General features: G+C 40.8%; 1 pseudogene; it reads right to left on the bottom strand.

Annotated features, from left to right (window-relative positions):
- Positions 1-4,138: 4,138 nt before the first annotated feature.
- On the bottom strand, positions 4,139-5,137 carry LOC139712976 (uncharacterized; annotated as a pseudogene).
- Between the last annotated feature and the right edge of the window lie 4,141 nt (positions 5,138-9,278).

Raw genomic sequence — 9,278 nt, forward strand, 5'->3', positions numbered from 1 at the left:
ATGTCACTTGACATGGGTTCGTTTTGTTTTGTTTTATATTGCTGTGTTGTGTATTTTCTGAGGGTCCCATATCGCACAAGCTCTGCTTTTTAGTGGGACCCTCCACTTCCATCCTCATCCTTAGTTGACATGCATTATACGCTTTATGTATAATAACAAAGACATAATTGCGTCTTTTTTTTTTAATCTGCTTCTCATTTTCATATGTACTTTGTCAAATCATATTTTGCAATGATCACAAATATCCTGTACATTATGCAATGTATCTAATTTCTTTGTTTATTTGATGAAAATGAAAATAAATTTGAATCTTGAATCTTGAGATTTGAACTGAGCCCTGCTGGTTGCACCTTTTGAATGTACATACATACATTTGAGATACATTGTCAACCAACTCCAGGAGTGATCGCTGCATTAGAAAAAAGGGATTTAACACCTTTAATGCTCCCTTGACATTTGCACATGCAGCGGGAGATTATTTAGATGAATCACATGCGAAATTTTACTAAAATTACATAAAATTACGTCGTTATGGTGTTTCACCCGGTTCTCTGAAACAATGAAAATTTACCAAAAAATTAAAATTTAGATGCGTTGATACTGAAATCACTAAAGGGTATCATGTGGACCTGTCTGACATAAATTATCTTTACTCTTATTCCCTTTCTAATAGATAGAGTGAGCTATGCCCTATATATACGTGAAATTTTTTCACCTTGTAAAATCTTAGCAATGATAGCCGTAAGAAGGGGTTTAATTCCTACAATCGTTTTCAATAATCTTCATGTATAAATCAATAGGAATGATGAAAGGATAGGAAATCTTTTCTCCTAAACCTGATCAACCGGCTCTGATCAACCTTTATTTTCCATGGAACAGGGGGAGGAGGGGCACAGCGAAATGAAAGCTCCATGGTAACTATATGTTATCAGACTGATCTGGAGTTGTGAGTGCACTTGTTAAAGGTATAATACAATTTCGGTTGAGATGGGGTTTCAGATTTCGAATGTGATTTGATGATGATTTTCTGAGATGGGACACATTTTATGAAATATGATATAGCATGATTCTAAGAGGATTCAAAGTTCTGTTGAAAAAAAAAAGTTTTAACAATTGATTAAAGCGGCAGAGATATCCAAATCAAAGCGTCCTTGATTAGAATGGGACCCATCTATAGTATCAGGATCGGTTTGTTGTACTGTGTTTTTTTTTTCTAATATCTCAGGCATTTCATATCGATTTTAATCATATGAACGCTGAATTCCTCTTAGAATTGTATGCTCTTAAATATTTTATAAAGAAAAATGTGGTTTCTAAAACAAAACAAGAATGTATATAGTAATATGTATATATATACATATATATAATATATATATATATATGTATATATATATACTCATATATATATATATATATATATATATATATATGTATATATATATATATAATGTGAAGTGGGCTTGGCCTCGTACAATTTGTTACGTGGTGGGTACTCCATATATGTGTGCCCATGTCTGTTCGATTTTCTCTTGCCTTGTTTTGGTTTTTGTTTTGTTTTGTTGTTTGCCTTATTCTGTTGAAATGTGTGCAAATTGGTGTAACTGTCTACATTCCGTTTCATTGGCTTCTTGTTATTATTATTTCTATTTCTGTTCAAATGCATGCAAATTGGTTGCTATTTTGCTTTTATGTTATGTCTCATCAAGCCCTTGAAAAAGGCTGATGAAACAGCCGAAAGCTCGGGGAATAAAGGCAAGACTGAACATCACTGCAACGTCTATACTGCAAGTTTTCCTTCCGTCACACACACACACACACACACACACACACACACACACACACACACACATATATATATATATATATATATATATATATATATATATATATATATATATATATATCTAAATAGGTGTGGCCGATGAATGACTACTCGCAGACGTTGCAGTGTGTTCATTTTGCCTTTAATTCTCCCGAGCTTTCGACCGAGTTACCGGTCTTTTTTCAAGGGCTTGGGACGTAAACAAAAAAAGGGGGAAAAAACAATTTGCAAACATTTGAACTGAATAATGCCAAAACAAGGGGAAAAATGTTAGTGCGTGTGTCTTTTTAAGTCCGAGTATAAGACGCTTCATTTCCAAACGATAAACTATCATAAATATGCGTAATCATTTCATTTTCATGAAAGGCAACAATAAAATTTGTGTTTTCAGTGGGTTTCTACCCTTTCCAAATAGTATGCTATCTGAAAATGAACAACTTGTTCCCTTCAGATGTGTGTAAAGATAAACTCTTGTCCGATCTGTATAGTCTTATATCATGTACTGTTCATACAAACATCAGAATAGTATGTACCATGTGGTCGTCTTGACCTTACTATTTTTTCTTCAAACCTTGAAAACTGCTTATCCAATAAAGGCGAGCCAATGGAGTAAAATGGAGTCACAAGGGGCCTGAGCTTTCGATCCTAGCAGAACCTTCGTCAGAGGCAAAATGACAAACATGCAGGGAAAGCAATCACATATAAGGACTTCACACAACAAGAACAGACAGGGACAAGCTGGGTACACAGAACAAAGAAACAAAGGAGAGGGAGGGAGGTCATGGGCAAGGAGCCCAACAGGTAAAATGAGGGGGATTAAAGCAGGAGGGTGGACAGACAAAAGGCAGAGGAGAGGGGACAGACAAAAGGCAGAGGGGGGTGTGTGATGATCATGAGGATCAAGGAGGCAACCAATGAAGGAAAAGGATAAAATAGGGAGGCAACATCAAAGAAGATAGGGAACACCAGAGGGATAAAGAAAGGGAAAGAGTGAAAAAAGCAACAGCAAAAGGAAGGGGGGGGGGGGCTGAGCAAACAGTGAGCCCTGAAAGGTGTACCAGGAGGAGGCAACAAGGGGAAGAAATCAAACATATCAAAGTGTATACATATACACACACAGTAATAATAATGACAATGAAATAACAGTAATGAAAAAGATATTGATAAAAGAAATAAAATAAAGCACATATGAAAAACTGGGGGAGAGAAAATTGTATACATTGTAAGTACACAATAAGCAGGCAAGGCAAAATAAGCACAAGTATGTGTAAACAAACAGAACCAAGTGTGTGTGTGTGTGTAGGTAGAAAAGGGCTGTATAAAAGAGACTCGGACTAGAGGAAGGAATCAATTGGGGAAAAAGGGGTCTGCAAATGGAAAAAAGCACAAAGAAAGAACAAAATGAAATTGAAAAATGAAAAAGCGAATAATAATGGTGATAACAATAATACAATATATATATATATATATATATATATATATATATATATATATGTATATATATATAATAAAGGTGGTTAGTCATTTCCCTCCTGGATGTTGAGGCCATGGGGTTGGATGGTGTGAAGTCGTCTCATCCAGAGCTTCTCTCTGCTGGTTCTGACTGTGTCTGGACGAGTACCTAAAGATTCAATGCCCTGTAGAGTCATATCAGTGATGGAATGATTGGGTAGATTGAAATGGTGGCCCACTGGAGTGTCGAGCTTGGCTGTGTTGACAGTAGATCTGTGTCCATAGAAGCGTCTTTTGAGTGTTGTCTTGGTTTCCCCAACATACTGGATTCTACAAACTCTGCAAGTGATGAGATACACGACATTAGTGGTAGTACAAGTGATGTTTCCCTTTGTGTGGTGAGAGAGGCCGGTAGAGTTGCTGGTGAAAGAGTCACTCTCATGGATGTGTATGCTACAAATGATGCACCTACTGGCTGAACATTTGAATGTGCCATGCTGTAAAGGAGAAGAATTGTCAGTGAGGGAGGGTACTTCAGCACGGACGATGAGATCCTTGAGGTTGTGGGGGCGCCGTTATGCCAGGATGGGAGTATCTGGGACGGCCTGCAAGAGACGATCAGAGGTGTGAAGGATATGGTGATTATCACGAAGGATATTGTGGAGAGAGGGTAGATTGGGATGGAAAGTGGTCACGAGGGGTATTCTGTCAGTGATGTCCTGCTTGTTTGTTTTCGGTTTGAGAACTTCAGATCTGGGGAGAGAACGAACTTTGTTGATGGCTTGTTGAACTCTCCTGGTACCGTAGCCCCTGGCTGCGAGATGTCTCTTCAGGTTCCTGGCATGGAAAGAAAACTCAGAATCCTCAGAGCAGATACGGCGAAGTCTGAGGGCTTGACTGTAAGGGATACTGGTTTTGCAGTGGCGGGGATGGCAGCTGGCTGAGTGAAGGTACTGATGGGTATCTGTGGGTTTAGTGTAGAGAGTGGTGGTGACATGGTTAGACTCCTTCCTAACGGTGACATCAAGGAATTTGGTCTCTTCTTGGGAGAAGTCGGAAGTGAATTTGATGGTTCTGTGGAAAGAATTGATGTGGTCAATGAAAGTATGGAGGCTTTCTTCCTCCCTGGTCCAGATGAAGAAAACGTCATCGATGTAGCGCCACCAAATCCATGGACGACAGGGGGCTGAATCTAACATCTGCTGCTCTAGCTTGGTCATGAAGAGACAGGCGAAGGAAGGAGCCATCCGGGTACCCATTGCTGTGCCAGATACCTGTAGGTAGTGCTTGTCCATGAATGTGAAGTTGTTTTACGTCAGTACATGTGACATGAGGGATTTGATGTCAGATATGGGGGGGGGGGTTGGAATGGCCGCTGCATGTCAAAGCCTCACAGGAGGCTAGAATACCTTCATCGTGGGGAATATTGCTGTAGAGAGAGGAGACGTCGAAAGTACCGATGATTGCTGTCTCGGGTATCTGGTCCTTGATGTCATCGAGCTTCCTGAGAAAGTCTGGTGTGTCATGAATGTAGGAGGGTGCGAGTGAGACAAGAGGTTTAATGTGGTGATCAACAAAGAGGGAAATGTTCTCTGTTGGGGAACCATTTCCAGAGAGGATGGGACGACCAGGATTGCCAGGTTTGTGGATCTTGGGGAGGAGATAAAATCGGGCAGGTTTGGCATTAACGGGGGAGAGAAATTTGTGAGCCTTCTTGGTGAGGTGTTCATGTTCCTTCATGTCATCGAGTGTCGACTGGATCTGTTGGGAGAAATTATCTGTGGGATCAAAGTTAAGAAGTGTGTAGTGGGAAGGATTGCGGAGATGTTTCATGGCTTCATCGATGTACTGCTGGCGGTCCATTACTACAACAGCTGATCCTTTGTCTGCGGGCTTGATGATGATGTCCGACCTGTTTTTGAGAGATGAGAGAGCCTGGCGTTCTTCCTTAGGGAGATTGTCATGTGATGCAATGTCGAGGGTATCTGCGGAGTGGACTTGAGATGAGACAGCTTCGATGTACGTTTCCAGGGAGGGAACTCTATTCTTGGGGGGAATCCATGAGCTTTTTTGATGAAAGGGCTCAGGAGCAGAAGGGGGTTCATCGAGAAAAAAACTCTTTGAGGCGTAACCTTCGGTAGAAAGAAGAGAGGTCTTGGCTGAGTGCTATCTGATCGACCTTGGGTGGAGTGGGGCAAAACTTGAGACCTTTTGAGAGAAGAGACGTTTCTGCTTGAGAAAGGGGAGAAGAAGAAAGGTTAACGACAGAAGTGGAGGATACATCAGTGGATGTGGTGTGTCGCCTGAATCTGTTAGACCGTTGACGTTTCTTCGTGAAGTTGCCTATTTTCTTGTTCCTGCGAGCAGTGAGGTCAGACACATGTTTTGAGAGACAAGATTCAATTTCATCTTTGTATTTGAGCCACTGGGTGTCGGTGCAGCAAGAGCGAAGTTCACTCTCCAGTCTGTCGATGTCAGCTGACGAGGAAGTGAGAGAGGCGGCACACTGTTCGGAGAGAATGTTAATCAAGCGGATGGAAGCTCCACGTAGAGTCTGGTTCCAGCGTTTCCGTAGTTCAGGCGAGAGTGTTCCAAGAGCTGGAGTGCAGTGGAGTTGGAGGCCTGTGGGTATCATGCGGTTGAGGGAGTAGAATCTGTAATTATCCTGGTGAAATGAGAATCTGAGGGCCTTGAGCTTGGTTTTCCTCAGTTGATGAAAAAGAGATAGATGGTTAGCCATGGTCAGCAGAGGACAGAGAAGAACAATGATAGCCAAACAAGGGAAGGAGAAATACATAACCTGTCAGAATAGAGGGAAATTCAAAAAAGGAAACAAGATAGACCTGTAAGGCGAATAAACCAAAGGAAAAAGGGTAAGTACAGTCGGTCAATGTACAGCCAACCTGTGCTAAGCAGAAAAGTGAGTGGAGAGAAAAGATAAAGGGAGATGAGACAAGCTCAGAGACAAAGGCACGGAACTGAAGAGAAAAATAACAGGGACGGAGACAAACACCTGAAAAGAAAGTAAGAAATACGTTACAAACAAATACAACACTGTAGAAACAAAGATACTACAAGTCGAGAAGTGGGAGGGAAACAGGGCAAGGAAGGAGACTGAACTGGAACAAACCAATAAAACAGTTAAAACAATTAAAAAAAATAAAAAGAACAGAGAAGACAAAGAGGATAAGGAGGATCACGTGGGCGTGATGCAACAGCAGAGAATGAACTAAATGTAGCAAAAAAAGGCTGCTGAAAACTGCTTATCCAATAAAGGCGAGCCAATGGAGTAAAATGGAGTCACAAGGGGCCTGAGCTTTCGATCCTAGCAGAATCTTCGTCAGAGGCAAAATGACAAACATGCAGGGAAAGCAATCACATATAAGGACTTCACACAACAAGAACAGACAGGGACAAGCTGGGTACACAGAACAAAGAAACAAAGGAGAGGGAGGGAGGTCATGGGCAAGGAGCCCAACAGGTAAAAGGAGGGGGATGAAAGCAGGAGGGTGGACAGACAAAAGGCAATTTCATTTTGTTCTTTCTTTGTGCTTTTTTCCATTTGCAGACCCTTTTTTTCCCCAATTGATTCCTTCCTCTAGTCCGAGTCTCTTTTATACAGCCCTTTTCTACCTACACACACACACACATACTTGGTTCTGTTTGTTTACACATACTTGTGCTTATTTTGCCTTGCCTGCTTATTGTGTACTTACAATGTATACAATTTTCTCTCCCCCAGTTTTTCATATGTGCTTTATTTTATTTCTTTTATCAATATCTCTTTCATTACTGTTATTTCATTGTCATTATTATTACTGTGTGTGTATATGTATACACTTTGATATGTTTGATTTCTTCCCCTTGTTGCCTCCTCCTGGTACACCTTTCAGGGCTCACTGTTTGCTCAGCCCCCCCCCCCCCCCCTTCCTTTTGCTGTTGCTTTTTTCACTCTTTCCCTTTCTTTATCCCTCTGGTGTTCCCTATCTTCTTTGATGTTGCCTCCCTATTATATTCATCCTTTTCCTTCATTGGTTGCCTCCTTGATCCTCATGATCATCACTGACCCCCCTCTGCCTTTTGTCTGTCCCCTCTCCTCTGCCTTTTGTCTGTCCACCCTCCTGCTTTAATCCCCCTCCTTTTACCTGTTGGGCTCCTTGCCCATGACCTCCCTCCCTCTCCTTTGTTTCTTTGTTCTGTATACCCAGCTTGTCCCTGTCTGTTCTTGTTGTGTGAAGTCCTTATATGTGATTGCTTTCCCTGCATGTTTGTCATTTTGCCTCTGACGAAGATTCTGCTAGGATCGAAAGCTCAGGCCCCTTGTGACTCCACACCCGAAGAAGACAGATTCCTCAGAGGTAATATCCTTCCAAAGGTGAGCGGTTGGGCGACGATGTTTTTAGAAATGTTGAACTAACCTCAGGACATGGAAAATGAACGATCTCATAAACACTAAGGTATAGCTTCACTTGTACACACAATCGATAACGAAAGACACCCCGGTGGAGGGAGCGGGGGAGTAGACGATTGGTGAGTTAGGTTTCCTTGCTTTACATATTTTTTTTTAACTCCTTGTAAGAAAGACCTTTAATAAACAGTGTCGGTGAAGAGGTACAGAGATTTTGATAATGCCTGTGAAATATATATTTATATAATTATATATATAATATCGGCCAGAATCCCAGGAAGAGACGACGATATCAACGTCCTCTCCGAAAAAAAAGAGAGAATAGAAAAGCTGTCTCCTTACTGATGGAACATCAAGCCTTATTTGCTTCCTTCACCCTTATTGACAAACCATTATGTCTGACTGCATACTGTTTAGAATTGTTGACAAAACGTTGCCTACGTGTGACTTTAAAGGGCAAGTCCACCTTCATATGCATGTGGTTTTAGCAATTAGAGTAATATTAGTAGGACACATCAATAAATGATTGGGAACAAGCGGACAATTTGTTGAAAAGGTACAAAAAAATTGAAGTTTCTGAGCAGTCACTGCTGGATGAGAGGACTACTATAGAGTGTATGATGTCACATGTGTATAAAAAGATATAAGTAAATAATAGACAGAATTTCACAACATTTCAGTTTGAAAAATGTGCACATTTTCTCGACTTGTCAGCGACGTATGTTAAGGGTAATGATTATTCCTTCTGCATTCTGGAAGAGGCAATTCAAGTTTTCTTTTATTATGCGAGAAAAGTGACAATAATTATGTTAAATTTTCTTTATGATATCATTTTCTTTATATCGTTCTACACATGTGACATCATAAGCTGTAGTAGACTTCTTATCCGGCAAGGACCGAGCAAAAACTTCAAAAATCCATAACTTTTGAACGGATTTTCCTCATTGATGTGTTCTACCAATATGGCTGCATTCACTCAATCCACATATCTATGATGGTGGACGTGTCTTTTAAGTTAATGTTGAACCTAAGGAACTTGTCGTTATGGCTTACTCAATTTGTTGACTTAATCATACTCGGCCTACAAACATCAGACAAAGCATGAATGACCTTTGAATATTTATAAAGGGAAGATAAGACTGCAATCTGCCATAAGCCTCTTATGTGCTAGTGAGTCATTAATATCCACAAATTTCACACACAAACCTAAAATGAACAAGAATAGATATGGCTCACAGAGGGTGAGAGGCAAAGATTATGTTTGATATCTTCCAGTGCAGTTTGGCCTGTCTATGCAACCACGTTGTAAAAATGTATTAAACCCATTTCCCACAATTACACCTCTATCGTTACTACTGAACATCATTTTGCTTTTTTAAGATTATGACTGTGTTAAGTTGACAGTTCAGCGCTTCCCTGTTTCATGGTGTCAATTGTGTACTTTTCGTACTGCGATAATCAGCGTATTCTTCTTTTTTTTTGTGGGGGGAGGGGGAGGGGAGGGGGTGCACGTCACGAGACCGACACCCACGAGTCATACAGCCCACAAGTAATACAGCTCACAAGTCATACAGCCCACCAGTTATACAGCCCACG

The sequence above is a fragment of the Diadema antillarum genome, unplaced genomic scaffold (assembly GCF_040938485.1).
Source record: "Diadema antillarum isolate AM-2024a unplaced genomic scaffold, OU_Dant_1.0 seq00001884_RagTag, whole genome shotgun sequence".
NCBI lineage: Eukaryota > Metazoa > Echinodermata > Echinoidea > Diadematoida > Diadematidae > Diadema > Diadema antillarum.